Source organism: Microtus oregoni, unplaced genomic scaffold (assembly GCF_018167655.1).
Source record: "Microtus oregoni isolate MIOR12 unplaced genomic scaffold, Mior012 000053F_ref0000044, whole genome shotgun sequence".
Lineage (NCBI taxonomy): Eukaryota > Metazoa > Chordata > Mammalia > Rodentia > Cricetidae > Microtus > Microtus oregoni.
The window spans coordinates 8,255,634-8,281,660 of NW_024543829.1; the positions used below are offsets into that span (position 1 = coordinate 8,255,634).

The 26,027-nt window shown below is 35.0% G+C and overlaps 1 protein-coding gene across 39 annotated transcripts in view; it reads right to left on the reverse strand.

The window, feature by feature from the left end:
• The window catches only part of Rims2 (regulating synaptic membrane exocytosis 2), a 386,828-nt gene that overhangs the window by 124,956 nt on the left and 235,845 nt on the right, over nt 1–26,027 (reverse strand). The window lies entirely within an intron of this gene.

Below are 26,027 nucleotides of genomic sequence, written 5' to 3' on the forward strand. Positions count from 1 at the left end.
TTCCCCTGTCCTCAGACGGCTCAGGGTCATGTCCACTTTCTCTTAGATGTCCCTGTCTCTGCTTATCTCCCTTTGATCTATAAAAAACTTTCTCTTCCACCATACCTAGTATGATCATGTCCTTTCCTTTCTTATTATTTCTTTATTTCATTTACACACTAGCAAATAAATTTTTCTTTGCTGGACTTTTACCCAATCAAAGGAAAGCAATCCAGAAATAATATTTTTGTTTCATTCAGATTTAACCCTTTTTAAATTTGCCCTTCTCGGGATGAAAATAATTAATAAGATTCAAGGCAAATGGAAAGGGAATTGATTGAACAAAGAATGGACCTTAAAATCATGTATAGATGAGGAAAGGTAGGCCAACAGATAAACTGAACGTAGACAGTTTTTGTCTTGTTTTGTTTAAGATAAGCTCTCATAACATACTTCAAACTGGACTTGAATTCCCAATCCGCTGCTCCAGCCTGCTGTGTGTTGATACTACAGCAATGTGCCTTCAGGTCCATCTCTGCTCATTTTACAAAGGTACCAGTGATGCAGGAGACTTCTGTCTCTGCTTGTCTTTGTACCATGGCAGGTAGCTAACACAGAATATTCAGGAGCTTCACCGCTTTACGTCCTAGACGTATTAACAACGCTAATGTTATCATATAACATTATATAACTTGTATTATATAACAAACTCCAACAAAAATGTTCTGCAGAATTATTGTGATATGATTATTGTTCATTTTAATTTCCTTTATATTTTTCATTTCAACATTTAAAGACACTTATGAGCCCTTAGCTATAAAATAAAATTATATTAGCCAAGGTTTTAGATCATAATTTAAATAAAATGATAATACTATATCAAACAAAGACATAAAATAAGAAAAATGTGGGTGTTTTAACCGAGAAAACTTGTAGAGAATACGTTTGCTACTTAAACTAAAAACACATTGCTAAATTAAATGATAGCAAACCCTAAATATGATGTTTCCAGTGCAGTAACAATTTCTTTCTAAATATACATGTTGTCCTCCTAAAGGTAATTATATATTTGGAACATGAGCTGGGCTAAAACTCATAACATTTATGAAGCAACATTGTAAGGAAGAAGGAAGAAGTAGAGAGGAGAGAGGTTTAGGGGTGTAGACACTCATTTTGATTCACATCAAAAGAAAATAAACAATTTATATGTTTTATTTATGGTGTCTAAATAAACATTTCACAAAGTGACATTCAGGTTTTTAGTCAGATTTAGGCTTGCCATTAGCTGGAGAGTTATGCCAACGGTTAAAGGAGGTATTTGGAAGCATGGTTTTCAGCTGTACTCATGACTGGCAGCCACGCTGTGCGTCTTTCTCAAGCTGCTAATTGGTCACAGATGTACAAAGAAGAATGTCATGCCGTTTAACCCTACTTCATGACCCACAAACAGGAACATCTAAAAAGTGGATAGTAACAATGAAGAATAAAACCCAGCTGAGGCCACTCTTACGAGAAATAAACTGAAGGACTAGATGAATAACCATCTGGGCAGGTGACTTCATCTGGATGGAAGTTAACTTTCCAGCAGTTCCCACGCAAGTTACATCGAGGAACCTCAATAAAGCCTAAAGCAGGACTGGAGTGTCTGGGGTGTCCTTCACTTGGAATCTCTACATTCCTGTCTCGCTTTCCTCATCTCAGCCCTTCAGTCCGCTTTCCCAGATCACCCGTTGCATGCTGGATCCATTTTTGGCTGTTAAATGTGCTGCAGGTGTTATGTAAGTTACAGGTATGTTGGAGGTGGGACTGGGCTGATCACTTCAGCCTAAATTTCTCAGACAGCTTGAGTCTTTAGCTGTTCAAAACATTGTATAATAGAGGGCTGTGGGCTTTAGCTACTGAAGAAATGTTTGTAAACATTCCTTGAAAAAAATGGGCTTGCAGGATGTGAATTCTAACAGTCCTAGGTTAAGAATTTTATGAATAATTTCTCCTTTTATAGGTCAGTTACATTGTATCATAAATTTAATATGACATCAATGTAACTAGGGAGTAACTTTAATGTAACATAATGAAGTGTGTTGATCATATGGCTACTTAAAGAAGAATTTTTAAGACTTTATTACATTTTTATTCCTGTATTAATAGACATATTACCAGTATTAAGAACATTAAATCTAGAATTATTATAATTATACAAAATGTGTAGGTTTGGTCTATAATATTAAGAGGAAGCTTTAAATGGCTGAGGAACTCATTCTATTAATATTATATTTTGGCCATCAGTTTAGGATTTCATGACAAAATCTCCAAGCTTATTTTTCAGAAAAAAATTATGTCTAATTTTTACCTACTCTGTGTTCATTATTGGCAAACCCATAGCTTTTTGTATTACAGTTTTGACACTAAATTTACCACACTAATAATCTCCAACCAACTAACCAGTAAGGTGTTTGAATAATGAACATTAAAAGGACTCTTTAAAGAGAAAAATTTTAAATTAAATTGTACATATTTGTGTGTATGTGTTTGCTTTCATTCAACATAAGAATAAAATTAATGGCTGGATAAGATAGAATACTTAACATTTTAAGAGTAAGAAATTAAATCCCAATAAAATGAAACAAAACACTACCATGGAAAAGGAAAATATGCAGAAAGCTAGGAACAAGTCATTGTCTCATAAAAGCTGTCTGAACAATTACAGTAGCGTGCTTGTTTGGTAGTGTGTGGTAAAAACTCAGGACCACACACTTACGTGACAACTGCACTCTACACTAGTAGCCTCAAACTAATAACCTGCTAAGTATAGCATATAAAGCAAATAATAGAAACAATAGCAAATATAAATAATTTAGAATAAGTACTAATACAAAAATATATAAATTAAAAATAATACTATATAACAGAAAAAAACACTTCCATATATTTTCCCACATATCTTGGGCTAAGCTATTTATAGGTTATAGTGACAAAGAAAATAACATCAAATATCATGGGAGATGTGTGTCTAGGATCCTAAAGTTACTAACCTACTGGTTAACACTTCATTCAACCTTAGCAAAGCATTCACACCACCTCACTTTACCTACCGCAAACATCACCTTGACCTGCTAGTCAATAACCTACTAACAGCATTTCTGCCGTCAGAGGCTCTTCTTGGTGCCTCTGCTGGTCCGTCTGTCATTCCTGGCTTTGGACAAAACGCACTAGTCTTCCTACCCCTCGCTAGCCTGAGTCTGTAGAGTCTAACACAGCTCTGGGCGGTGCAGAGCAAGACATCCCTGCAGTGTGCTGACTGTGATCAGCGGCAGAGTCCGCATCTCACCATGACAGACCTATCACCCACCACAGTGGGGGAATGTTTGCTGAGAAAGATTTCAGATTTCAGTTACCTAATAACAAACCTGTTTCATAACAATATCAGAAGCCAATAAAACATCTTTTTCTCTGGGAATTTTTAAATTTATTTTCTGAGAATTTTATACACGAGTATCTATCATTTCTAACTCTTCCTCTCTTTTCTTTAAATTCTTCTAATTCGCGTGCTTACTAGACACCATCTATTCTTCTGTGGAGTGCTGCCTTCATTACCAGCTCTCTGCCTCAGAACCTCTGACCTCTCCCAAGTTATTTCTACCCTCTGGCTGTCACACACACACACACACACACACACACACACACACACACACACTCATTTGACAACCTCTAAATGAAGCTCTGAGTTTTTCCCTTAGAGTAGCGTAACTTACCCTCTCCTTCGAAGTGCCACTAAAACTTTATGTAGCGCATTTCTCTGATCTTCTTAATACTCATTTTCTTCTTACAAAATTCCCACTCCACTTTGTTTGCTTTAAAAGTCCTGACCTTTGTTCTCGAAATCTTTCTGCTTTGATAAGAGACATTCTTAGTTTCTCCAGAAGACTCTGACATCCATTTCTTCACACTAAAACGCAGTGTGGCCTCTGCTTCTAAACAGAAAGGCCATTTCTACTCTTACCCAAGATAGAAAGCTGACGCTACAATACTAGCTGTCTCAGAAACATGCTGATATAACGTTGTTTGACGCTTACAGCACCAGGCATGCGCGCACACACACACACATACACACACACGCACGCACGCAGAAGGTGTGGGCAGGTGTGAGGCAAAGCTAGAAACAGACCCTTACTTTCTAGGCCTGCATTTCTGCTCCTCCATGTTTACTTTCTGATCACATGTAAATTTCTTTTATGTTCATTCAGTTCCAAAGCAAAGTCCCACACCTCTCTTCATCCATCATGGACACTCAGTAGCTTCAATCACATACACAAAGTTCTAGCATTAAAGTCTATTTGCCGCCCCCACCCCCTTGCCAACCACCATGTATGTTCTACCTCAGAAACCCATTCCTGGGACCAAGCTTGCCCTCTTTATGTTATTTGTAAATATCTAACACAATAAATTAAATATCAGATTATGCTCTGACAATACTCTCTTTTCTTTGGTTTGTCTTTATTATTATATCTAATTAATTATTTCACAGAATCTTTTCTTTCTCAGAAATTTTTGAAAAGTCTGCATCTATCCATGACGTCACATGACTTCACGTCCTTCCTTTGACCAACACTAGCTGTCTACTCTGCTCTTTTACACTGCCCCCACAACAGTCTTTCTAGAAACAAACACCCACGTTAGTAATCCTATTGCTTAACGTGTTTTGGTACTCAACCTCTGTGAACGTTGACTTTGTCTGCTAGTCTCTACGTTCACAAGGCTTGAAGCCTTTGATCACAGTCTCCCTGTTCCCGTATCAATTTGAAACATTCTTTATAGAGAGAGTCAACATTTTCTAGCTTTTAATATACAACTCGTTAGAACAATTACTTCTGAACTAACCCAAATCTTGCTGGAAATGATCATATCACTTTTTTGTGATTCTCACATTATTAACAGTGTTTATAACTAATTATTGCCTTTATTTGTTGGATGAGCCCTGAAAATCCCTGCAGCCGTGTGTGTTTGCCTGGATCTTTCCTACATCCAGCAGGGCACTCCAGCGACTTCTCTTAGAGAAAGTGTGTTTAATAGACATTCTAGCTTCAGCTCTCCCCTGAATATTTGTTTTAAACAGATTTTATTTGCATGTGTAAATTTTTGAACGCGCTGTTCAAACCATCCATACTGGCATGTTTACATAGCACATTATCTTCATCTGCTCATTACTAATAGGAATAAGAAAATAAATTTAATAAACTTAATCATGGCCTGTGTTAGGCCTTTGGTACCCTCATATCCTAGAACAATGATGATTATGATATAACTAAAAAGTTTTTTTTCAACTTATGTAAAAGAGGAACAAATTGAGTTTTAAGTGTAGAATAAATTTGGGAGTAAATTATGATTAACTTATTAATTTAATCTGGCTGGCATACTCACATATATACATAAAAATGCATGCATCTTTTATATCTCTGGTTATATTTCTAGTTATAGAAAGACAATGTATACACATTGTATGAAATTCACTATTTTACTTTTATCCACCATATTGGAGCAGCTACTGTAAAAAGATGAAAAGTAATACTTTAAAAACCTGCAAAATTAAATATTTTCATATATTAGAAAATGAAATTTTATGAAATGAGTAAAAAATGGCAAAATGTTTCCAGGCAGGGTAAGTTAGATTATATGAAAAGCAAAGCAAAGGGAATCAGTAGGCAAGACAGACCTGTGCATCTTCTCCCTGCGGAGTCCCCGTGGTCTGCGGCCACAGCACAGAATGAACAGACATAGACAAAGGAGAAGGGTGTGAGTGATGAACTCAGGGGGAACACGACACTGAAGAAAAGAGCCCGCCACTTGGAGGGAAAATCCTGGGCAGTCACAGCATTAAAAAGTGCAAGGACTGATGGCAAGGTAGGTAAGTAGCTGTAGGTTAGCAGAATGAGAAAAATAAAGTTAGTGTGTAGGAGAGGATCTAAAAAGTTAGTAATCTAAGGACAGCCAATCTTGAATACAGACACTGAAGGAAAATCGCATTAGTAAAGCCAGTATTGTTTATGTCCACATTTTTAGACATTACTGAGTTAAATTAAAACCCATGAAAATGCCTTCAATATTTAAGTATCTAAAAAAGAATTAAATTGAGTTATTTCATTAAAAAGAAAATGGCATCCCACCCAAACTGTGATGTTTCTACAGTTAATCAGAAAAAAGTTTGTCTATCAGGCCAACATCTCATTACATAATTTCACTCTAGTTAAATGTTTAAATAAAAAAATACAAAATAATAAAATATAACACAACTCATCATAAGAACAGTGGATGAAATATAAGGATGTAGCTTATCACTACCTTTTGATAAATTTCTTTTGACCACAATCCTTTATAATAAGCATCTATTCTGAAAATCTTCACAAATGTCACATTATAGATTGTTACTACAATAACATTTACCCCTGCAAACCATTATGGGCTGGAAGGGATAGGGCATACGTTTGGGAAAGAATATTCTAACTATTACCCGAGAATCTGAAAAGACATTGGTTTATATAGCAATTTGAAATCAAGAAAAAGCCCATTAAACTAAGCTTCCAAAGAAAAATTTCAACATATTGGTGACGTAGTGCTAGCACAATTGACACAGGGAGGCAATTTAACACAAAGTCATAATCTCCTATGGAAATCAAATACTCATTTCTGAATCAAATACACAAAATTCTTAAAAATCACTGTTCTAATTGTTTGAATTATGGGTTTTGAGTGATTATGGGTGATGAAGAAAAAAACATGTTGGAATACAAATATATTAAATTTTAAGTCCTAAAGTAATTAATTCTTCAAACAAATGCTCCTTCTCACAGATGGTAAGAAATGAAATCTTCCTATTATAAGAAAAGCACTAAGAGGTCTTAGAAGAAGCTGAAAGATAAAATATCTGGAAAAGGAAGGACAATTTTGATACCTAGCAATGTTGTTTTATTGTGAAAGCATATTTTCATGTATCAAGACAAGACACTCCTCACAGCTGTGCTTCAAGCTAGCGGCTCCTAATATAATTGAACACAAGAAAAAAATATCGATGCCCTTCAAAAATGCACACATATACATGTATAGCAACATGAGCAAGCCATGTTCCCCCTTCCATGCCCATTTCACCCACACTGTGAGATACCACAAAATATCAGATATATTAATAACAGGCCCACACTGAATTCTTTCTGTCACATTGTTATTCTTTGATATGACATTTTATAGAAAAACATTAACACAGTGCTAAAATAGTTAAAAGGATAACAACTTAAAAGTAAATTGGCAAGAATTAGAAAAAAAAGATTGTTTACAGATACAACAACATCTCAATTTAATCTCTTTTCTTTCAGAAATGCAATTAATTAAGATTCCTTCTTTTCTGAGCATTTTCCCGTACACTGGATTAATTGATATGGTTTTCATACTATGTATTATTCTGTAAATGGCAATTTCTTCTTGATTTCACTCATTATTAGTAAACAGAAGACACAGAGAGTTCAAGGGAACTTACCCAACGTCACAAAACCCATACAGTGGCGGGATCAGTAACAGAATAAACATTTTTCCTGATTAACTGGCTAATTTTCTAGTCAATGCTATATGCCCCCAAGAACTTGTGAGACAAAAAAAAAAAATCAAACGATGAAGAACCAAAGACCCAACCTTCTCACCGAGAGACCTGAACTAGACATTCAGTAGGAGACCCCCACACCACACATGACCAGTTACCCAGGATGTTTTCATTTCATAAAGATAGCACAGGACCTACATTCTTAGAGACAATCCTTTAATACAAATTTTATATTATTCATAAAGCAAATAAAAAGGATATATCTTGAGCACGATTTTACTATTGACAGAAAGTGTCTATTAAATCACTTTCATCATTTATGTCACTATGATACAGTGATGAACAGGTCAAAAGAGTATATATAAAACATAACTCAGACAGACAGAGTCATCGAGCAAATCAACAAACCTCCATGTAGAATCAGTTACCAGTGTTGTAGAAGGCTTTCTTGCCTTCCTTGGGGTTACAGTTATATATGTAGTGCGTGTTAAAACAGTCTCATTTAAAAGAAACAATCACAAATCAGACTTCAGCAATCACATCTTTTGTCAAGCTAATACCCACTGGCCCTTAGAGGAAGCTCTGTGTCAGCCGGTAGGTTTCCATGCACCCATGTTCCCAATGAGTTATTAAGAAAAGAATTTGGGAGACGGCATGAGGTAAGAATGAGAAGGCAATGGGTGGTATATGTATAGCTCGTTTTACACATGTAAGAAGTTGTTAACGATAGAGTCAATTTTTAAGAAGTTTTATGCATCCCCTCTGCACTTCCTGTTTCTGTAGCTCTCATCTGATCATCGCCGTGACACAAATGTTATGCTTCCCAGTGTCGATGGTAATTTAAGAATGGCTTTCCACTCCAGTCAACAGCCAGTTACCACACCCTCTAAAGACAGCAAACCAGGGCCTTCATTTAACCAGCCAGGCAAGAGCCATCACAGAGAGCAAAGAGGACCCTGTTTGCTAAGTGCTGACTTGTGCCGCAGTTATGGTTAGAGCTTTGTTTCAGACTTTGCAAACACAAAGAGCTTATCAAGTACATGCTCACCATCTGCTCTTGTCCTCATTCTAGCACAGGAAATCAAATATTTTCACAAATTACAATGAAATCAAACCTGATTTATAAAAATGTAGGCACCATTTTATCACTATGTAAAAGTATCTTTCAGGAAATATTTTTAAATGTAAAGAACCATCAAGCTATAAATCAGAAAAAGATTTGATTTTTTTTTATTTTTTGATTCTAACTCAAGAAAATATACACACATACTTACCAAAAATCTAGATATTTTGGCTAAATATTCAGATATTTTGGCTCTTAAAAAATCTATTGTATATTATTTTCATTAACTACATTTGGTATAAATAGCTAGATGTTGAAAATGTGCTTAGATAACCATCCCTGCTATGTAAAATTTTAAGAAAATCAAAATATTTTTTGTTGTAAATGATATTTTATATTCTTATATTTCTATTGAGCATATATAAAAATTCAAACAGACATCATCATCTATAAGAAACTTTGCATTAAAAAGCAGATAGTTATCCGCCGCTTTCACACACCACAAAATATCAGATATATTAATAACAGGCCGCTTTCACCAGAGGCCTTAAGCATCATCCTAAAGCTCTGTTGATGAGCTAGTGGGGCTCCTCCTCCTCAGCACTGAGAAAAGCTCAGTACAGCCAGACTGGCCAGACTGTGCTGGAAAGAACCAGCCTGGAGTCCACAGGCAAGTTTCGGGAACCAGCACTCTAGCCAAACATTCCCAACACAAAGAGAAGGAAGCACCAAGAGTTTAAGGTTTTTAGAGGACAAAGCCAGCAGCAGAATGTGATTTACAGTGGCACATGAAAGAGATAGATCTTTCCAGAACAAGCCTGGAGAGCACATTCTGAAGCAGGACGGATGGCCTTAGGGACGAGCCAAGAGGAACATAACTGGATTCTGGGGTTTGTGTGATGTCCTGAAATTAGGCCCTTGAGGATCAAGCCATGGCTATCTTTATTTCTAAGTGTAATAACACTCAAATCTAAAGCTTACCTGTTAATTTGAATCTTATTAAACATTAACTTAATTTGCCCTACATGAATCTTTCTCTATCAAGAAAAAATGATTAATTCTATCAGAATCCATAAATTATCAGAAACTATGCAAAAAGTCACTAGGAACAGAATCCTGATTAATCTTCCCAGATTGAACGGATAAAGATATCAAATTAGAAGACTAGTTTAGAATTATTCTGTAGATTGAATACATATCCTTTCAAAAAAATCTCAAGGCATTCAAAACCAAAAGTATAAAATAAGGATATAAAAAATAAAAATACCTAAGACATGTGAAATTTAATACACCAAAAACAGATAAATTTATAAAGCATAATTCCAAAGAAAAAGTCTCTATTTTTCACATTAGTTACATAAATTAGTCACATAAATATTATGACATGAAAACATTTAGATTGGAAAAAACTAACACTCAAATCATATAACGCTAAAGTAGAACTTAAACAATAGTTCTACAGTAATTGGTAAAGCCTAAGTGGTTACACTGAATATTACTAAGTCATAAAATAATATATGTTACTCTAATATAGTGTTTGATTGACTTGTTTCAAAAAACCAACAAAACAGAAACAACAACAAAACAAAAAAATCAATCAACCAACCAACCAACCAAACAAAAAACCCAAAAACCAAAAAGCCAAGGCAAGACAAAGGCCCAGAGAGTGACTTTCAGGAAGACTGTGAATGGAAGGACCAGTCATCGTGTAAGGAGGGGATCACACAGTTCTTAGATGTAACACACTCATGCACAGAAAGTGACAAACCCTCTCATGCATTGTATTAATTAATCACTAAACATATTAGAAATCACGAAAGTGCTATTTTCACACATTTTGAATGATTTAAATCCAAGACTAATTTTCCATGCCTTTCTCAAGTGAAAATCTTTAAACCTGTAGTATTCCCAAACATTTATTAAGGATAAAGAAGTCACCCAGTTAACGTTCTCAGTACATTTCCTGTGTGGCAAAACAAAGTAAAGCTAAATTGTTTTATGTAAAAGCATGCTTTTTCTCAGAGGGCATTTCTAGTTCTTGTTGAGGGCAGATCAACCCACAAAGAAAATAGAAATCCAACAACTTAACATTGTTTTCAATATTTAATAATCCTCACTCTATGAGCAATGATCATAGCATTCTTGTCTGCAATACAATGGCTCATTAAGCTGGCAGCGTGGCGCACACCTTTAATCCCAGGAGTGGGAGGCAGAGGCAGGCGGATCTCTGTCAGTCTGAGGCCAGCCTGGTCTACAGAGTTGAGTTCCAGGACAGCCAGGGATGTTACACAGAGGAACCCTGTCTCAAAAAACAAAAACAAAAACAAACAAACAAAGGAAGATTGTTCACTGAAAAATAAAGTATGAATTATGAATCTTCCATTTATATTAAGAATATTTAGGCTGGGCTTTGCCTAGTGTTTATTAGAGCTTAGGTTCAGAATTTAAAAAAAAAAAAAAAACCTTCACTAAATTTACCACCTAAACCAAAGCTAATGGGATATGCTTGATAGGGAATATAAACGACTAAACAGTAAATCCGGGGATTAAAGACATATTCAAAGTGTGATATTTTACGCTTTCCCAGCATTCTCGAGTTCTGCAGCTACCCTTCACATTAGATCTTGCTGTTTGGTTTTTTTTTTAGAGACAGGATTTAATTCACTTTCTAATCTACATCACCCAATTAGTAATTTAGTCCTAAAGGTTTTATCACATTTATTGTTGACATACTTCCTAAAATGGCAAAATTTCCAGTATTATAAGTAATTTTTGTATTTGTTTTCACAGAAGGGCACTTGAAAAGAAGAACACTATGTATTCCCGATATGCCAAGAACTTCTTCCCATTCTTCGTTTAGGTTCATATGCTCAGAAACTTTTTCTAACATCTTATTTTACCACATCAATGTCTGATAAGGAATTCTGATAATTCACAAAAGGTGATCTTTTAATTTTAGTGAATACAACCACATCTGAGCATTGATTTTAGCTAATAGACTATTGATATCATAGATTTACCTAAAGGTAAATTACACCAAGCATGTCGTCCAAAGGATTATAACGTGCAGTTTAAAAGCAATCAGCACCAAATAGCAAAGCCAATTTTCCTCCCACTGCATCACTCTAAAGTTCCACATTAAAAATACTCTCTATAATGCCTTTAAAATTATGAAAAAGTTTGGTACATAAATATTCAACATTTATTCTCCTTTAAGAGGATATTGCATAACAAGTTCTTTAAATTCAGGGTTTGGGTTTGGACAATTCGTTGTCATATAATAAAACACAACTATCAAAACGTAAAATTTAAATAATTATAAAGATTTGAAGTACTCAATAATTTCCTCTTTGTAAGTAGGTTTGTTCAATTAAAGGTTTATATAACTTTACATAATATTTAAGTATGATATACACACATATTTGTACTTACATAGTTAAGTGTGAATAAACTGAAAATACTTAAATTAATCTTTGAAATTTCATGTTTGTAAGACTTATGTTCCTCTAGGCAAACATTGCACTGTCTTGTGATTTTGATATAGGAACACAGATTTATATGGCCACGAACATAATGTATCAGGTATGACGTCAAATAATGATTTTTGACCAATGATAATTCATATTACTATAAGGAGAAGAAATTATTCAATTTGTTTTTGTATATTGGTAGAAATCTCGCACAGAATCTCACTCACCAAAAGTAAGCGTTCTACTACTGGACTAAATCTTTAGCTTGAGAGATGCTTTTAAGGGATAGCTTTTATTATATAAATCATAATATAAATTAATTTTACATTTGTATTTATATTTCAATCTCCCTAGATGTTTTAAGATAATTACTATTTTCAAGCAAACTGATTCTTCAGTTAAGCAATAATAAGGCTAAGATTTCTATTTACAGCTCTCATGAATAGATTTAAATTTTTAAAATGAATTCTATTTTATTGCATCTTCACTTGACTCTGCCATCTTTCCTGGCATGCTAGCCTTATGATAGACCAGGCTTTCTCCAAGAACTCCAGTCTTCTTCATAGCCACTGTCACTACTGTAACGTTCCAGCACTTACTGCAGCCAGATCTTAACCCGTGTGTGGTGCATGGTGCCTTTGTCTCTCCTGCGCACTCAGTAATTCCTTGTCAGCCCTGATGTTAGCATGCAATAGGATGGCAGTAGATATCCATGAATGAATATTTCAACTTACATTGACATGTTTAAAATATAAGTTTTTAAGCTCTCAGAAAAAAGTAAGTCAACACATAAAAATACACTGTCATTTTCCCATAGCAGGTTAAAATAATGTAGCAAGTAAAAACGTCATTCAAATATTTTTTTTAGTTTTATTTATTTATTTATTTATTTTTATTTATTTATTTTTTTATTGAAAAGAAAAAAAATTTCCGCCTTCTCCCAGCCTCCCATTTCCCTTCCCCTCCTCCCGCCCCTCTCCCCCTCCCCCCACTTTTCTCCTTTTAAACTTGATAAAATGTTATTGTACACTCATCCCTCTCATTACAAACTTAGGCAGTGCTGATTATTGAATTGATCTTCACAACCTGCATTTCTTTCCATTGTTCCTCATAAAATATGTGGGTGAGGGCTTGCAAAAAAGAAGTGAGAAGAAAGGAAAACAAACTATTTCAGCTCATTGCTAACATCAGTGATTTGAAGAGACACTTGCTGAAATCATAAACTGTGCCAGCCTTTTCCTTTCATGCAATACCCAGTAACTTTTGACTCCAGAAGCCGTAATTAGGTCACTACAGTAGAGCTAACCCCTGGCATTTGTGGAATAAAACACAGGAATGCAATAAAAGGCCCTGTTTGTGGAAGTGAGGATTCTCCATGAAGGTGCCGTCGCATATGTGAAGCTGACAGTCACTTGTGCTTACATTGGCCTTTTCCCCTTTAAATTAGGTTTTTCTTTAAAAACATGAGGTCAATTTGATAAACAAATAACGTCAAGTATTTATCACTGTACTCTACATGGGATCCACACATGGTAAAGTTCACACCAGAATGAGAGAATGAAGTACAAGGACACACGCATTTCAAAAGCATGAAATGCAATGTTTACAGCCTCATGCTTTCACACGGTTTCCAACCCTGACAAACCTGGCTCAGGTTGGAGTTTCTGTGTCGGCAAGGGTTTGTCATCACTTAGTGTACCTAGCGTCGTTCCCTGCTGGTCTTCCCATGTAACTTCTAGTGTAGATAAAAACAAACAAAACAAAACAAGTCATCAGAGCTTGTAAGAACAGAGAACATAACAAGAACCTAAAAGTACTTCAGGAATCGGGATTATTCTAATGAAAAATTTACCTGAATTCTCCAAAATACTAAATGATACTTTTTGAAAACTTTTCACCTATTTTCAATAAAATGAGTGGATTCAAAATATGAAGAAAATAACGAGCGAGGATGTAAATATATTCTCTCAGAGAGCGTACACTGCCTTTACTCTGTCGACAATAAAAATGTGACTTTGTTTTAGAGGTAAAAATTATTAGGAATTATTTTATTTTGGCAAAATTAAATATTTCTATGCAATTTTAAAGATTTTTTATACATGAGAGAAAAGTCATTCAATATGAAATAAAACAGCTATTTAGTTTGTTACTGTATTCATTATCTTTGTTAAATGAAAATATCTTACGTTATGAAACACTTCAGTGAATGACTTGATAAAACAAGGCAAAAGCAGTAATAGCTTGGAATCATGAGCATACAATACTTGGCATATGTGATTGTCTAAGATAATCTTCAGATTCCTTCATTCATAGATATTCAGCATCTCTATAATGTAGGCACGTGCATGGGTACCCAGGAAACAGCAGAAGACAGAACAGGCAAATCCATAGTCACAGGAAGGACTTTATAAAACTTAGAACTTAATGGAAGAGAGCGCATAGCCATGAACATGGGACATATAGTGACTCAGAATGAACCCTAAGTAGACAAGCAGAAGTAAGAAGGAAACGGAATATCTAAATCATGATGGGATTTTGGATGGTATGGTCAAGGATGTCCTGTCTAAGAAGGCAAATTCAGATTAGGGAAAGGAGAGACATTACAGGTAAAAATGTCTAAATGCAAACATTTTAGTTGAGAATAAGTCTGATGCAGCTCAGAACAACAGGAGGTCTCTGTGGATGAAGCAGAGTGCACAAAAGCCAGAGCAAAAGGAAGGAGACAGGAGGGAATGGTGTCGGGAAGATTGCAACTTGTTGGCCATATACCAAAGTTCATTGTCAGCACCGAACTTAACTTCACATTAGCGCTCACAAACAATCTTCTCACTGGCCTTCTTTTAAAAAACATCTCATTCATTCATTCATGCATGCATGCATGCATGCAGTGTGTGTGTCTGCCCTTGCACACATGCTCAATTTCACACGTGTTCATAAGCACACACACAAAGGACCACGTATGGAAGTCAGAGGACAACTTGTAAAAATTGGTTTAGTCTTCCTACCACGTGGGTTTAATGGATTGAACTCAGGCCCTTAAGCTTATCAGCAAGATCCTGTAGCTACGGAGGTATCTCACACTCTCCAGCTTTCTCCTTATTCCGACATCTCAATCTCTGTATGGGAATGGCACCGTTACTGATATATACATTTATCCACATCTCCATCTCTGTATGGGAATGGGACCACTACTGATATATACATTTATCCATATCTCCTTCTCTGTACGGGAATGGCACCGTTACTGATATATACATTTAAGCTCCACAAAGTTTCACCACAGACACATAAGGCTCTGGTCCTTTATCTACCTTGCATTCTACATGACAGAACACTCCCCATTTTATAAGGCTAGGAAACACAAAACACAGCTGGAAATAATAACCCCTATCATATCATTATTAAGTGAAAGTAAGAGATTTAGAATGTAAGTTAATTTTAATATTATTTTAAATGAGTGTGTCAATATGCCCTAATAAGAATTAGGAAATGCCTGGAAGGTGATAGCACACACCTTTAATCTCAGAACTTGGGAGGCAGAGGCAAGTGGATCTCTGTGAGTTCGAGGCCAGCCTGGTCTACAGAGCGAGTTCCAGGACAGCCATAGCTACAGAGAACCCCTATTTCAAAAAAAAAAAAAAAAGTATTAGGGATCACCAAATAGAAAAGCTTATTTAGTAAAATTCTAAATTATTTTTGTGAAGATCCCAATTGTACATTTCACTGATAGATATTCAATTGTAAACCTAAATTAAAATATGAAATTCCTAAATTATTACTTTATTTTAGTATTTTTTTTGTCTATAGATGAGAAAACTAAGTATTGGTTAACTAAATTAGCTAATTTGAAGACAGACAAGTTACAAGGATATAACCAGGACATGAACATTATCTACAAGGCAACTGCATTTCAGGAAGCCTTCATCACATCAGATAATCTCCTATAAAAACTGATTGAAGAGCACAGATTCCTGGATTGACTAGATTATGATTTATATGCTTCAGAGTGCTCATACAGCACACAGACGCTATACAACACAGAGGAGAGCTTCCATCAGCTGGTTTTAACAGCTGTGAAACCAAGCACCTGATTGATAGGTATAAGAACAAAATACTTCTCAATAAAAATCAATTAAAAAAAGAACAAAATACTTATCCTAGTCAACAAGTAATTTCACATACCTGAGTTTGCTCATCTCACAGTAGCAAGCGGGCAAAAGAAGCAAGGTGCTGTTTCCTAGTCTCAGAAGAACTAATAAACTAAGGGTCTAGAGAGCTAGTACTGTGAAACAGAGCTTTGAACCCAAGTTCTAAAGTGCAGGCCTTGCTAACAACCAGGAGGATGGGGTGGTCAAGTAGAAGACAATACCGGTATTTCAATTAATTGCAAGAAGGCTTGGGGCTGTGTTGAGTTTTGGGATAGGTTCTCACTATGTAGTCTGGTGTTCTGTAGACCAGGCTGGTCTCAATTTGCAGTGATCCTCAGCCTCTGACGTTCAACCCTATAATTACAGTGAGACTCTCTCAAAAAACAGAAACAAAAGAACCCACAAAACAGGCAATCCTGGGGCATTCTTTCTTTTACACCAAATCATCTCCCAAGATTAAGCTGCCTTTGAGATTCTAGGAAAGATGCTCTACAAATTATATTTAGGAAGAGAACAATGCTGTTAGATGTGAAGTTTTGAACTTGAAGGAACTTTTCCCTAAACCTAGGTAGCTACAGAAGAATTTGGAAGTATAAACAAAATCATTTGAGAAAAGGCAGAGACAGTAAAATAAAAGAGGCAAGATTTCTCTAAAAAATACAGAAAGAAAGGTTAAGGTTAGAAATGAGAAAATATGTGTTTATACTTATTTAGCTACACAGTTATATATGGAAAGATAAAATCTTAAATATATTCTTCTTCCTTATTGAAAGTTTTGCTTTCCTTGGGCCATAAAATATTAGACTGAAACACCCAAAATATTATATGTCTTTAGTATATTATCTTCCAAGTCCATTTTGCTACTTTTCCATAAATATAGGTGTGATTGAGTACCCATCCTGCCCAAAGGCACAAGATGAAAATTCTGATATTGTAAAGTATGCTTGACTCCTGTACTAACTTTAGACTTGTGGAGATTTATCTACACTGGAAGAGAATGAGGTACTCAGAAAATATTGCCCAACTCCAAATAAAATCTACTCCTGTATAGATATCAATTATATTTTAAAATTACAATAATGTTATTTATATTTCTTTGCATTGACTTCATCTGTAAGAATACAAAAAGGCAAAAAGAAAAACAAAGATAAGAACCAACACCCTTGTCTATTATGAGCAGCCTAAATATTGACAAGTTCCAAATAACATACAGCAGCAAACAGCTATTACAAGGAATTCAAGGCTATCAGCCTATTTCCTTAGTAACCTGCCTTTTGTTTCTTCCTCCTCTCCTTTATCTTTCTTATTTCTTTCTTCCCTCCTTCTATCTAGTTTTCATTTCTTTATTTATAAAGTTAACTAAATTTGAAATACCATAGACAAATATACATTGAAAAGTACACATTGAAGAAACAAAATATTCTTTTATAACTCATTTCACATTTCACAGGAAAAGCTTTTTAATAAAATGGTAAGGTAAACAATCATAGTTAATCATTAATAGTTAAGTTGTATGCACTAATTTTCTAAAATGATGCCATTTCATCAAACAATAACAAGACAATAATTAATTGGAAATAAAAATGCTGGAGACATTAGATTCCATCATCTATATCTCCAAAACCACCATGTTTCAATGAAAATCCTATGTGATATTTTATTTGACATGAGAGGACACTGAAGCCCAGTGGAATTAAGAGACTCGTCAAACTTCCCAAAGTCTTAGAAGGAAAACTAAGATGAAGAGTCAAGAAATCTGACTTACAGTGTAAAACTTGAAACATAATAGTGGATTGGAAAATTCTCAGACAGAACTGGGTCACAAAAGTATTAAAAAATTCTGTATCTTAATTTCAAACACACACAAAGCATGTAGAAATAAGTTCAGAGAATTATTAAATCATCATAAAATAGCATGAGTTCTAACCCAATCCATTTATTTCTACTCTGCTATTGTTTCTTATCTGAATTAGCTAATCAAGAATAGAACCAGCAAAGAATTACTGTGGGAGGCTGGGAGGCAGAGGGAGGCAGATCTCTGTGAGTTCAAGGTCAGCCTGGTCTACTAGAGTGAGTTCCAGGACAGCTAGGGCTGTTACACAAAGAAATCCTGTCTCAAAAAATAAAACAACAAAAATCCTATTCATGTGTGTGTGTGTGTGTGTGTGTGTGTGTGTGCACGTGTGTGTGTGTGTATAAAACAACAGAGTTGACTCAGTATGATGGTCATAATGAAATCTGACTTTAAATCTAAAACTCACATCTTCAGAGCATCCAAGACTGGCACTGAAATTATAGTAATAACAGCTAACACTAACATAGTACTTACTATATGAAAATATGATTTGAAGAAATTTAAATAAGCTAAATTATTTTCAAAAAGAAAATGTACAGTAGATCTAAGCAGCAAGTAAGTTTACAGAACAGACAGTTTGTCATCTTCATCCTTCCTAGATGCTACTACTCTGCCCCTCACCTTTAGAATCCCCTACTCATGGTGTGGTTTTTTCACAGGTACTTGATTCCCATGAAGACATGTAAGTGATAATAGTAACAGCACAGGTGACCCCTCAAAGATAATCCCATTTGAATGTTGTAGAAACTCTAAATACTTTGCATTATTCAAATAAGCTGTTAGAAAATGGAAAAATATGAAGTAATAGGAGAGATAGAGGGTAAATGTGCCCAACAACTGTACAGATATCACAACTATTCAAAACTTACTTATCTCTTAGAATATTAATAAATATTAAGCATATATACAAAGCTATACAAGAACACAATAAAATGTAACAGCAGATAACTTGACCTCAATAATAGGTAGAAACAAAGATCCAAATATTAATTAAAATGAGAGATTACCTATATAACATTTGAAGTTCTTATCTTTCAAACATTATACATTTATGTCTTGCTAGACTTAGTTATAGCACACACAGGACTGATCAAGTAAAACTATTAATCTTCGTGTGTGATAAAAACATTTCCAGGGACAGAAGGCAAAGATGTTTGTAAGGAATAAAAAGGGAGACCATAATCATCAAGAGGAACACTTACACACAGGGAAAGGGAAGGAAAGCCGACGGCATAGAGCAGAGGTTGGACAGCTTAGGGAAGGATCCTAGTAACGGGAGAGAGAAGAGGCTGTCACAGCTGAAGGTCTTTGACCCACATTCCACCTTAACAAACTTAGAAGTTCTTCAGCCCAAGATTGCAGCAAATGCGCTGACAGCTGGTGCAGCCCACGCGCTAAAAGAAAACATGAAGATGCGTTTCTCCAGACCACTGGTTGATACCTGAACACATGGAAGGTTTCCTGTCACAGGTTCTAAGAAACATCACAGAGGTCAATAAATGCGTCAAAAATACACTTCTGAGAGTTCACATTTCCATTTTATATGAATTTTTCATATTATGAGATGTGATTAAATTTCATTTCCATTTTTACATTACTCCCACCTTTTAAATCATATCACAGAACAGATAATAATCATCAGTCTATATTATTAAAAATTATGAACATAAATAATAAATTATACCTTATGTAGGGCACAGTTAACATTATTCACGAAAATATATACAGAGAAGAATATATTTTAGTGGAGTACAGACCTAAACAGAGAACTCTCAACAGAGGAGTCTAAAATGGCTGAAAGACACTTAAGGAAATGTTCAACATCCTTAGCCATCAGAGAAATGAAAATCAAAACAACTCTGAGATTCCATCTTATATCTGTAAGAATGGCCAAGATCAAAAACACTGATGACAACTTATGCTGGAGAGGTTGTGGGGTAAGGGAACACTCCCGCATTGCTGGTGGGAGTTCTAGGTGGTACAGCCCCTTTGCATGTCAGTATGGCGATTTGTCAGAAAATTAAGAAACAACCTGCCTCAAGACCCAGCAATACCACTTTTAAGTATATACCCAAAGTATGCTCAATCATAACACCAGGACATGTGCTCATAGCAGCACTGTTTGTCATAGCTAGAACCTGAAAACCACCTAAATGCCCCTCAACCGAAGAATGGATAAGGAAAATGTGGTATATTTACACAATAGAGTATTACACAGCAGAAAAAAATAATGACGTCTTGAATTTGTAGGCAAATGGATGGAGCTAGAAAACATCATATTGAGTGACATAGCCCAGATGCAGAAAGACAAATATCAAACGTACTCACTCATAAATGGCTTTTAAACATAAATCAATAAAAATCAGCCTACAATTCACAATCCCAGAGAACCTAGACAACAATGAGGACCCTAAGAGAGACATACACAGATCTAATCTACATGGGAAATAGTAAAAGATAAGATCTCCTGAGTGAACTGGGAGCATAAGGACCATGGGAGAAGGTTGAAGGGGAGGGGAGTGGTAGGGAGCGGAGCAGAGAAAATGTAGAGTTCAATAAAATCAATCAATTAAAAAAACAAGAAAAAAGAATATATTTTAGAGCAGTGGTTCTCAACTTCCTAATGCTATGACCTTTAATACAGCTCCTATGTTGTGGTGACCCCATCATAAAATCACTTCCACTGGTTCTTCATAACTGTAATTTTGCTACTTTTATGAATCAAAATGTGAATATTTGTATTTTTCAAAAGTCTTAGGTAACCCCTGTTAAAATGTCATTTGACCCCTAACGGGGTCACAACCCACAGATTAAGAACCACTATTTTAGATGAAAAGTCATCTTAACTAAGTTATTAAAATAGAAATTACTCATATCATAAATTAGTTCCATGGCAAAAGGTCAAATTTTATAGTAAAGACTGTTAATTTTATTTAATAATTATAATTATGACATTATAAATAAATATATGTAGTTATGTTTGGATATTAATTACTCAAAACACAGGTCTGATCTTTGGAATTCAGTTATACTAAGCTATGAAGTTGAGTCTAGCAATTTTAACACCAATTTAAATATTAAAAGTCAGTCACCTTTTTATTTGTCTCAGCCAGATTTTATTCCATGTATATAAGATGGTAATCCGACATAAATAAATGATTATTTATGCTTATGATTTTGGCCACTATTGAACTCACAATTCTTTATTCTATATTAAGAATGTATTTTAAATAATGCTATTTTAAAATAATTTCTATATTGAAAAAAATCGACATAGTAGTTTTAAAGTGAATAACGTACCAGCACCATTTTCTTCAGAATTTTGCAACAAAATGTGAGCAACAAAACAAAAATCTTTTTAATTTTAATCTGAACATTTTAATAAAGTAGGGCTGGATTAGCATCAATTAAGTTATTTCATCGTGTATGTGTGTGCGTGTGCGTACGTGCGTGCATGTGTGTTAGACAAATGTTATGCCACTGAGCTGTATCATCAGCCCGGGGTCAACTTATTAGAGGCTAAATAGCTATTTGGAAATAAATACAAGCAAGTATTTTTAATGCTAAATAACTTAAGTTGGAACACTAAGGCTTATAGCTCCACAACTTACAAAAGTATATTCACACACATGTACATATGAGACAATGAATCTATTACACAGAAAGCCATTCCAACTTGCCTTTTTTCCCATTATTAGGTAAGCTTGATGTTTCTTCCCCATTGTCTTTAACATTGAAACCAGATAACAATAATTAGTAATTAAGATCATTAACAATACAAATAAAAAGTAAGCACTCCAAAAAGAATAAAACATGCACTGGAAAAATAACTGCATGCATTTAATATGGCACCACACACTGCACACACAGAATAAAGCAGATGCAGCATAGGCTCCCTAGTCTCTAGCACAAGGAGCCAAAGTTACCATGAAAAAAAATCTTGAATTATAGTTGTGTGCTAGATAGTTCTGTTTTGCTATGATACTAGTGATGTAATTTACTAATTACTTGAGAATAAACCACAGGTAAAGAACTGGTTTTAAAAATGTAATTCTTCTTTATGTTAAGGGACAAAACAAAAGAGATAATGATATTGCAGAAATCTTTAATTTACTGCTATCTTTAAAATCACGATAAAGGCCAATTCATAAAGTGTGAAAGACTCAGAACTTGAGTGCATTAATTTGAGATCTAAAAGGACAGGAAAACAGAAACATTAGCTCTTCAAATAAATGAAAATGGAAATTACTCTATAGCACACCAGTTCAGTAAACTTTAACTCTGTAGCAGTCAGGAAATGAAAGGCATTTGGAATTCTAGTGCTGAGACTATTTGACATTCAGAATGGGATATAAGTATATATTTCTATAACCAAGAAACTAAGAACATCACCTTTATTTCTATTTTTAGATACATATTGATAATTTCTCTTCTTGATAAATTAGAACATTATTGGCATAATGTCTTTTTGTTTTAAAAGCTACAAATTCAGAGAACGTATTCATGAAACTATATCTTGAGTAAATACATACAAGGGCATTGTATTCTTACAACGATGAAAAGAGGGGAAAGGGCACAGCCTAACTTTAAAACTCACACATAAATTCATATAGTGAGAGAAGAGAAAAGATTCATTAAAGACTTAATGAAAATAGGTTTAAAGTTATTCTGCCAACTTCATAGAAAGTTAAAATCCAAGACCTCAATTTAGAGAAGATCAGCATCCAATTCTGAGATTTAAATAAATATAGTGACAAGTCAATAAAATTAGATAAATATGTTTGTGAATACATTGAATATATAATATTTTCCTCTGACAGACTCTGACATCCATTATACTGTGATTACAAAACGGAAGACCCCCAAACCCAAACACCCTCCAGGGAGCAGATGACGTAGAGAGGAATGGCTGTTAGACAGGGCATGGCAGTACCTGGCTTGGACAGAGAAGGGAAATCCAGAGGAAAGGGATCTTATCTAGGAGTGAAACAGTGGGAAAGTGACCATAGTCTGTGAAATGTTAAAGAAATGCAGTGCTTTAGTTCTAAATGTCCTTAAAATTTGCCTCTTGAACATTTGTAACCCTTAGTCAAGAAAATAGAATTTCCCTTCTTCAGGGAAGCATAAGGGAAACAGAGCTTTCTAGGAGCGAGGTGACCACGGTGATTTATTAAGAGGTAAAGAAGCAACCAGAATGTAAAGAAAAGCTGAGGTAAATAACGTATATATTTAGGCCAAAGATATTGTTTATGATTCTAGTATATTTGGATCTTAAAAAGACTATTCAAACAATTGGCCAAATTACTCTGAAGTTGATGAGATAGTCCTAAAGTATTTCTTATGAAATTATGAAATTTGACATTAACTTATTTAGAAGACACACAAACAGACCTTCCTTGACCTCTTCTCCCTCCTTTTCTACCCCCTCTTCTTCCACATGCCCAATTTCTTCATTAACTTCTATATTTGCCAAAGTGAAAGAAAAAGACAAGACCAGGGGTCTGGTTGTTAGTTTAAAATATTAACAAACAAATAATTTTTCATGAAAAGTGGATATTTATAACAAGAAAAGCACGTAATATATTGCATTCAGACACGCCTTTGAAAGCAAGTCTGTGTACTGATAATGAAACATCACAGTCACAGTGGTCCTGACTTGGGAAACAAACCATTATCCCCCCTAGGAGATTTGCAATATGTGGGTGGCTAAGTAAGGAAGGCACAGTTCTTTACCTCTATAGGACGCATATTATTAGGAAAATATTACATACATTTGCTTCTAGGAAGAACACCATAACATTATAAACTCCTTTTTTTTTTTTTTTAAATTTGGTTTTGTGAGACAGGGTTTCTCTGTGTAGCCCCTGGCTTTCCTGGAACTCACTCTGTAGACCAGACTGGCCTTGAACTCACAGGGATCCACCTGCCTCTGCATTCCAAGTGCTGGAATTAAAGATGTGGTTCACCAGTACCACCTGACCTGTATAAACTCCAATTTTTACAAAATGGCAATAGAGCCAAGTAGGATGAGAAGATAGTAACCATAGCGCTTTTCACTGTGAAATACATCTCACTTTCTGTAGAATTCGCATTTTACACATCTTTGTAAAGAGTTTGAAAAAACATCAACCTCAATACCAAAATATATAATATTTTAATGAATTTAGTTACTAGACAACAACATACTTAAAGCATAGTTAGATTAGAGTTTTTTTTAGTTGCTAAAGGTAGAATAAATACTTCATATGTTTAAAGTAGAAATGTCATTAGTGGCAAGATCTAACAAGCATTCAGAAGAAGGTCAAAACCTTGGACTATCAATTGATAGTTTATTTTGGATGACTGCACCCTCAGCTTTGGTTAGAGGTTGGACACCTGCAGAGGAGGGATTCACTGTGTTCTTTAAAACTGATGGAGGTACAAGCTCATGGGTCTCTGAAGACTCAACACTAGCATGTCTGCAAATGCTGCTACACACCAGCCAGTACCACAAAGTAATACAAATTATGAAATAAAATCATAATTAGAGATATTAATGGAAATTGCTGATGATATTTTAGTGGTTTTAATGTATTCTACCTGAAAAACCAAACCAGTAAAGACAACATCTTTGAATCTGTCAGCCTACATTTCCCTTCACCAGTTAGGATGGTTTTCTTCCATACCTAACAATGCACAGAATAAAGCTATCCAGACTTCAACACACTTTCACGATGAAAGATTCTAAAGCGGAAGCTTTAACGCTTTTGAGGGGACAAAAATGGCACACTATTGAACTTTTCTAATGAAAAATAGTTTAAAAGCACAAGCCTTTAGTCTTATGGAAATATCCAAGGGTTACGGCAACGCCACAGATGTCTTTCTATCGACTGACCATGAGAGTGTCAACCACAACTGCACTGCGCGGTTGAGGATCACGGCAGGCGAGAAGCAGAAGCAACCACAGACGCGGATAGCCACTCAGTCACAACCAACAAGAGCGTGACTTACATCAGAAAGACAAAGATAGATTTGTGCTCGGTGCAATCCATGTATAAATTGGTTGTAAATGTGTCATATGTGGACATTACGATGCCCATAAACATACACTTCAAGTTCTCTGCGGCAATCCATATACCATTTGAGGTACCATTTCACTTTCTAAGACCGTCTTTCATTTTCAACTCAATCAATATTTGTTCCAGTCAAGCATCATTCTATGTGCTGGAGACTCAGCAGTAAAAAATACAGCCAGCAGTTTCAAAATTCTAAAACTAGCAGATTTTATTGTACTAGCAAATGTATGGCAGTCCACACACTACGACTCAGTATTTATTCTTGAGATACGTTGCAGTGTTTGGTAATAAATGCATAAAAGCATCATATTCATCCTTGATACACTCTAAGCAGACTTGCTACAAGTAACAGCCACAACCACTACCTAACTCAATAGCTTCATTTGTAGGAAGTCAAAGTTAATAATAAAAAGATCATCAGAAATATAAAATGAAAGATAAAATGATAAATATAGCAAGACTATGTCTGTGCCCTCAGTGGCATAAACACAGACTGCAATTGATATCCCTGGTTATAATCTTATTCAAAATCCAGATTTTTGTTCCAAAGGTAAATTAAATGTTTTATAAGAACAAATATTATCTAGTTACTTAAAGGAAATTAAACTCTTTGAGTTCCTGCATGAATCAAAATTTAATTCCAGGGTGGTTTTTTTTTTCACAGAAAATAAAATCTTAGTACTTTATTAGAAACTAGAAACGAAATAATTTAATTGTATAAAAACTATATAAGTGAAGAGACATCAATTGCAGTCGGGTTTATTTTTGTTTGCACAGCCCCCCAAAAGGTTTTTAGTACAAAACAAATCCTTCTTTATGTACAGACCTTCATAAGGGTCTATCTCCTTGACTCCATTGTCTAGGGAAACAAA